The sequence below is a fragment of the Diadema antillarum genome, unplaced genomic scaffold (assembly GCF_040938485.1).
Source record: "Diadema antillarum isolate AM-2024a unplaced genomic scaffold, OU_Dant_1.0 scf00000192, whole genome shotgun sequence".
Lineage (NCBI taxonomy): Eukaryota > Metazoa > Echinodermata > Echinoidea > Diadematoida > Diadematidae > Diadema > Diadema antillarum.
The window spans coordinates 1,031,753-1,040,258 of NW_027271081.1; positions in this window are offsets into that span (position 1 = coordinate 1,031,753).

Genomic DNA, 8,506 nt, shown 5'->3' on the forward strand with positions numbered 1-8,506 from the left:
TGTCCTGAACTCAACGCGCTCGGAACAAGGGGCTGTCAAAATAATAATGGCACAGTGTATAACAATCCATAAACCGGTGGGATGGGTACAGGAAATCGGAGAAAGTGGTGTAATCAGTCAAGCAATGACAAAAATCACGTCGGAATCTACCCTTCTTGAATGATACTATTTCAGTAAACATGGATTGGTGATTGATGTTTGATTGATGTTATTGTCTCTCCATCTGCACTTGTTTATATTCAATAATAATTGTATCTCTTCTCTTCTTTCCTCTTCCTCTCCACGTAGGGCCTACATCTTATCTCCTTTCTTCTAGATAATTTCATTTTTATTCCGATTTATCTTCTTTAATTAGATATTTGATTTAAGCTTTGATTGATTCGAGGCTGTCGAGTTTCCAGTGGAGATAGTTTTCCAAGATGTTTACTATCAATATTTTTTGAAATATAAATATCCAATAATTATTTCTCTTTTCTTCTTTCCTCTTCCTCTCCACGTTATAGGGCCTACATCTTATTTCCTTTCTTCTAGCTAATTTCATTTTTAGCTCGATTTATCCGCGTTGATTATAGACATTTGATTTAAGCTGTAATTGATTCGAGGCTGTCGAGTTTCCAGTGAAGATAGTTTCCCAAGATGTTTACTATTAATATTTTTTGAAATAAAATTCCATGTAAAACAACGTTCTTTTCGGTTGCAAGAATGCCATTACTGCTTTACTGCCATGACAGCTGCCATTATGTAAATGTAGCCACTACATTGTCATTTTCATCTTCTTAAAAAGTAAGAAAAACAACAAAAAAGACAAAGCAAAACAAACAAACAAAAACATCAATAGTTATAGCATCTGTGAACATTCCATTCTGCGTTTGACGTATTCCTCAACGCGGTTTATGTAATTTCAGTGGAATCGATCACCGGGTCACAGCTATACCCTTACCGTGAAAATTGAAGGATATTTTCTACGTAATTGAACTTCCAACTGATCCTAAGGGATTTTTTGAGTTTCACTTTACAATAGCTTAAAGCTTATATTCTACGTAAAAGCTCCCTCCTCTCCAGTGTCAAGCTGCCCGAACTAATTCGTAAACAAGAGTCAGGCATTATTGTCGTAAATCTCGTATTGGTATATGAACGCTTCTATCTTTAGGTATTCCTTTGATTTGAGCCTGTTCCACGGACTGGGACGCTTTGTGCCTCGAGAAAGCCCCGAGGGCTTTCGTATCGAACGGCATTCTTGGGACGCGACAACTAATCAGGAATACTACGGTACTTCGTTATCTACCACTGATTCGATCAACTTGGTGACCACGCCCTACTGAAGAGGCAGAATAGCCGAGATCTTTGCAGAAATACCTATGTCATGAGGAAAGGGTTAGGCCGTTGTGCGCAAAATAGCGTTATGTTTTAGTTTGATACAGCTATAACTTAAGTTTCCCCCCCACTGGGATATTTATTATTCTACAACAAACATATTCATCTAAACACATGATACATCATAATATTTTAAACAAAGCCCTTTGAAAAACAGGCAATGAAATATCGTGACTCAGACCATTATTATTCATCAAGAAAACAGGTGTCTATAAACAAACACCATTTTTTTTTAAACGCTTGCAGCTTGTGGTTATTTCTTGCAATAAATGTTCTTTATTGTGATATATCCTTATACTATCTTTACATAAATTAAAACGAGCTATTATTCCTTTTATTTTATAAGTATAAATTTCATATCTCGCAGGCATAGTAATGCAATTCAATGCCAAATTGTTAATTGTAAGTTGCTCTTTTCGGCACAGTGGTGACGTTATCGTTTGCTCTTATAGTGATATCCTTTATTTCAGAAGGACATGGACTACAATAAACTAATATGCTAATAACCGTAGCCTGTTTAATCTGATGCACCCCAGTTTTCTACGTACGGAACAGATTCGATTTGTTAAGGAACCAGGTGCATGTACCCACTATACTTTTATCATAGTCCATTTGCACGAAAAATTATGAAGTTGCAATCGAAGATCTATGGCTGTAGTCATTGTCATTTACATTTAAACTATACTTTCAAGTGTCACAAACATGATGTTGAAGGATAGTTATAATAGATTGGCCTCCGTTAAGCAGCCATAATAAAAGCTATCGCATGCCGTTATAAGACTATTTGTGTATAATGATACAACATTGAGTATACTTATAAAGGGATTGTATAGTATTGGTGGAGATCGGATGAGGGTTGGGCCTTTAACTTTTTGTGAGATACCAGGAAACCACTTATAAAATGATACAGAGTGTACCATTCTAAGATGAATTTAAAGTTTATCATCTGAAAATTGGTTTTGTAATGGCTGAGACATTGATAAAGTAAAACAAAGCGAGCGTAATAAAAGGCGGGTCCCACCTTTTATTAATCATTATTTATTTTCTATATCTCAGCCATTCCAAAACCAATTTTCATCAAATAATCTAATAATTTGATGTTGAATCCCTCTTGGAATTACATGCTCTTTCAGATTTCGTATAAGGTTTCTCATTATCTCATCGAAAAGTGTATAGAAACCTGAAGTTAGGTCTCAACCAAAACTATACCTGTACTTTACTATTATGTGCAGAGACCATCATGGATGACCTTGTCTCTAAATTGCTTTGATTGAATTGGAAAGCGAGACATGATAATATGGAAATTGTGATTCTATTAAGTGATTGATAAAAGCTTTCAAAGATGACGAAATCCAGTTTTTGCATAGTAATGAATGTTATGCGCACATCAATAGGTCTACATGGAGGGGGTATCACGACGCATGGTGCTAATTGACGCAGTATCTTTTCCATTTAAACATGTAAAGGAAAAGGCATTATCTACTAAATTTGCCAACAATCAAAAGGCCAAGATGTCACTTCATAAATAATCCTTCTTGTGACCTTAATATTCATTATAGAACCAACTTTCTTCCAGAGGGTCCACTTAGAGGTATCATTTTATCAGGATTAGAGTTTCGGCGAGCGTTCTTTTTTTTCCCCGTCTTGTCCACCACTTTGAAAGACTGTCCAGTTGCTAATGCAAAGAACAAATACTAGAAAAATGAGAAAGAAAGAAGGGGGGGGGGGGAGGTTGTGTGAATAGAACATGACACATTTGGTCTGTTGTGATTACTCCTTTGTGGAGATTAAACACGGAGTGATTATAAACCTCTTCAAGAGGAGGACCTTGTTCCTTTGTGGACATTGAACTAAAATTTCCGGTTTAAGATCCCATAATGCTGCATAAGAGGTAGATATTCCCCCAACTCGCTGTATTGATCATGGTTGCATATACAGTCTACTTCACAAAATCGGATTATGATGCAAATAAAGTGTACGTCTGCAATGAGGAAAAATCAGAAGGAGAGCAGACAAATACTATTATGAGAGGGGAAAAAAATAAAGAAAGAGAAGATAATCGGCTATAACTTGATAGCCCGTTATATTAATTATTTTTGTTTCGTTTTTCAGTTCTTATCTATGCCTAATAGCAAGGCTCCCGTACCCCATTTTTTATCAGCTGTTTGTATCACTTAAAGAGCCGCATGAAAGAAAAAAATCTTTTATCAAACAAGCAAGCAAATTTTGATGGACCTCTGTCTATCTTGTCCTAATTCACAATTCGGGATGTCGAATACACTATCACATTTACACATGCACGTCTTTTGCTCCTTTATACCATAAAGATCACCACTTTCCCAATATTTATAATGAACTGTTTATGCTGCTAACAATGACATTCAACACGCCCTTGTGTAAACATATTGAATGATATAATAATATCATGATTGAGGTATGTAAGTAACTCGCGTTGCATTTCACGTTCCCACAACACCGTTTCATACACGTTTTACAGCACTGATATATTTCTCTGGAAAGCATAGAAAACAAAGCATTCTAAAATTAACAAAATAAAAACACAAACAAGCAAGAAGTCAGATGTCTTAAAATCGATACAAACATCCAATAGCCTGCTCTACATAGGGAAAGAAATCAAATTCGCCAAACAAGATACACTGTATCTAAAGCTTGCGTTGATAACGATGACTGCAACCTTGTAGGGTTCGATGTCTTGCAGGAGCCTTCCGCACATCGACTCGTGCAAAGTTTGGCGATCGTATAACTCTTTGTCGATGACCATTAATTATTCACACCAACAAGCTACCAGTACGCCTTGAGCCGCCATAAATCATTTATGACAATTGTTTTGTTCTCTCCTCGCACACGCCGTATCTTGGGAACGAGTTATGACAACGCGTGAACATGATGAAAAGGCTCGATGGACAAAGGAAACACACTTGCCAGGTGTTTACGCAGTTTCGCTTTGATCCCCTCCATTTTCACCGTTATGAGAGCCCCATGACTTACATTCGGTAGAAATATATCATAAAGCAGAGCGTGCTATGTTTATCCTGTACCCTGGAATAGGTTCGGTATACAAGGAAGACGACCAGTGTACATTGTATATCTTTCATGAATCCGTTCCTACAATGTACACTAATATTTTTCGGGATTCTCGCTACCATTTGCTTTTAAGACCTCAAGTATTTATGTTTCTTTGTTGATAAGTTATCAGAAAGTTACTTGCACTGCTACCTGTGCAAGATGAATTACAGTTTATCATTATTCTGGTTGATTTGCAATATTAGGCGTAGGAGTAAAATAAAAGTGGTCCTGAACATTTTATACACGATTATTCATATATCACGAATCAACATGATTAAGTTGAGGTAAAGTTGAGCTTCTCAAAGATCAGTATACTTACTCGAGGTGTTCAAGTCATGGGGGCAGCATGAATGTCAGGCAAAATGATAGCCACCTTAGTAACGATACCTTGAAAGGAACCATATTAACATCATCATAATCACCATTATCATCATCATCATTATCATCATCATCATCATCATCACCCCCATTGCCTATCCTCCTCCTCATCATCATCACCATTGCATCCTCGCTCATTCTCATCATTTTCATAAACGTCATAATCGTCATCATTATCATAACCATGATCATCAATCACCATCATAATCGTTGCCATCATCGTCATCGTGCTAAGCAGCAGCAGCAGTAGCACCACGCTTTGATGCTGCCTATATGCGGATATAAGTGGCTCGCCATTTTGTCTTTAAAAATATAAAGTGATTTCAGACCATGGAAGAATGTTTTTACTCCTGATTGTGTTTGCAGGCTGGATTCAATGCGATAAGATATCAAAAGGAAAGCTGAAAAACTATATCGTATTTCGCAATTTGAGCCAGATGGGGTGTTTAAAATCAAGTAACGATAAATACAACAGTCTTATCGTAATCATCGTCACTTTTTCTCTTCCTCTTCTCCACCACCTTCTAATATTTTGCAGAGTATTGACCAATTGTAAGCATGGTATCTATTCTTATGCTGTTATGGCCGTCAAGAAATTGAGATGAGGTCGAGGTTGGGAGTTTTCTCTTACTTTCAAAAACACGTGGGTATAGAGAGAAAAAGCACGCCTTTCTTTTCTTTCCGAATTAAATGGCTTACTAGCACCCTGGGAGAGACTGTTCTGTGCCTTTCCCCTTTCTCCCCAGAGCGCGTTTCGCCTCGGGGTATAGATGAAACCACGCGCATCGCACAAGCCGATCGATAGATTTCGATAATCGAAATTGATTGGAAGGGCAGACGGGTACATGCGAGCGTATCGATCGTGATGTTTGTCAGTGAGGTAAAGGCGGAGCTATATACAGCTATACAGCGCTACGTATGGAAATGAGCCGAATGTTGGGTCAGTGGAATGGGGATTGGATTTTTCGAGAGGGTCGCTGTTGAAATCAAGTCGTGGCCTTCGACTCTACGAAAGGAAAAACATATTCGTTTGGTCACTTTCAAGTAATCTGTGCATAGAATTTGAACCAAAAAATATGTTAATCGATCATCTTGCGACATTAATCCTTTATCAAACTTGAAGAAGAACAAAGAGTTGTTTCCCAGACCCCAATAAAATTATTATGATCTGACATAGATATATAGATTCTTACACCAGTAATATGACATTTTTAAAATGAAGAAGCGGACAACGATAATACGACGACTATAGTGCTAACAACCCCCTTTTTTAATGAACTCATTGTTCCAATATATAATGCGTTCATATGCACCTTTCACAAATTTATAGGATAATTTAGATTTAGACTGTTTGCACATCCAACTGATTTTATTTAAAGAAAAGTATTGGAACTACCTTCAATATTTGGTCACGTCAAAAGCGGAAAAAAGGCAATGTATATAAGTTTAGGAGTGCACATACCTAGGTATATACATTCACATATAGCTTTGTATATATGCCTACAATATTTGTGATGCCTGTTAGAAGATATCAATCGAATTCCGTCTAGAATTAATCCAATGACTATAAAGCTAGTTGTATAAATGCATTTTCTACGTTGGTATAGTTACTGACGCTTTTAACATGACTGACCATGAGGGAAGAGAGGGAGGAGAGATTAATACTTTGGACATCCGAGGTATAGTGCCCTTCTATACCTTTAGAATCTCGTTTAAGGTTTCCAGTTTGACGAGACTATGCATTTTCATTCTGTAGGTTAAAATATTGACTTTACCTGGTTAACAGAGGCATCACAGTATAAAAGTGATATGCAATGTGGCGCCATACATAACGATCATGTGACGATAATGATTGTGATGAATGCCATTCTACATGCTCAAACTTACATTGTGTTTCTGTTTATGAGATGAACTAAGTCAGGTTATTGTCCAGAACTATAGCAATTTATAGCTCACTCCATATAACCTATGCATTTTCATTGTACAACATATGAAGGAAAAATCATACATTTTCTTCTGTCTTACATTATCTCTTTGTCACAGTTATCTTCCTTGTTTGTTGTTGTTGGGTTTTTTTTCGGCATAGAAGTTATACTCAATATTTTTTCCTCCATGGAAGTAGGTATCAAAGCGGGGACCATTAAGTTATTGATGCTCATCTAAACATTTGTACAAGTAAGTGTGAAACTGACGCGCTCGCTGTCCTCCTCCGTTAAGAAATCAATAAACTTGGTATCTAATTTGTGTCGCCTCAGTCCCAACAATGAACAGTATTCTCCACGGTAATTGAAGATTGACCCATGGTTTATTACAGCTTAGATGAACTAACTATCCGCAGCATTCAATACTTCTATTCGCTTACCTGGTGCCGGTTGTTCATCTTAGTCAGCATTGTATATCGCATATTGGTGAAAGTACATGCAGAATAAACAAAACAAAACACAACTCAAAACCTCTCGTAATAGTTTATAGTAATTATCCTAAAGTACACCAAGAAACATATTACATCATGTTGTGTTATCAAAGACGAAGATGTTTATTATATGTCACAACAAACATATACTATAAAGAATGAAATTATCATCCACCTTAAACATATTTTGAAAGGAACAGTCAGTTTATTGCGATTAGTGAGTGAATGAAAAAAAAAAACCCACAATATTCCCCTTCTTCCTTTGATATTTGTTTTTCTCCTCCTGACCCTTTTTTTTTCTGCCCAAGTATCATAAAATGTTCCGGGATTCTGATATTCCAGAATTACAATGGAATTGGTCATTATGACTAATAAAACAAACATCACCACATATGGATATAAAGCATCTAAACTCTTAACAGTACACTATACAGAAACACAAGCTGATACTGTATAGTTTACAACAATATCATATTTTCCGACGACATTAACAGAAAGTGTCTATACGTAGCATTGAGAATGAGTAATATATACCTAATCGTAGAAGTCATGGTGGCATTACACCTGAATTAATCTTTAATGACGTCCTGACGGCAAGCTTCGAGAGCAAAGAAAGAAGAAAGGAAAAAGGAAAATTGAAGAATGTCAACAATCAATAGAAGTCTAGCAGTATAATATTCGGGTGAAAACGTCAATATAGAGCATTCGCGAGACTCTAGGATATAGTAATTGAATCTTTGTTTGAGTAATGATTACTCGCCGTACGGCCGTAATGCACGTATATATAGGTAAAATGAATCCCCCTCTTTCATTGTCTAGTTGTTCCACTCAATGAAAGCGAGGGTGTAATAGAATACATACAAGTGTAGTTTGTCCATTAAACGTGCTTAGTATTTCGATTCCAGAAAACTGACGTCATGGTGATACGTCTTTATTTGTTAAAATGGATGTCAAAGACGTCATCCTTTTCCCATATAAGGAAAATCATTCAGAAAGGAAGGAAATAAACGTAGGACATCATTACATGGTTCTCAGACTGTAAGACGAATTTTCCATTCCCCTTACCAGCGTATTAACATGCTGTCGTACCAGGATCATTATTAAGCTACACGTTACTGTAAGTCTTATACGTCTGAATCGGACTGAATCATCATTCATTATCAAATTTCGTAACCTGGTTCATGAGGTCATCAGGTTAATGAGTCTGTGTGTCTACCCATCAGACAACGTCGACACAACAAATCAGCATGCATT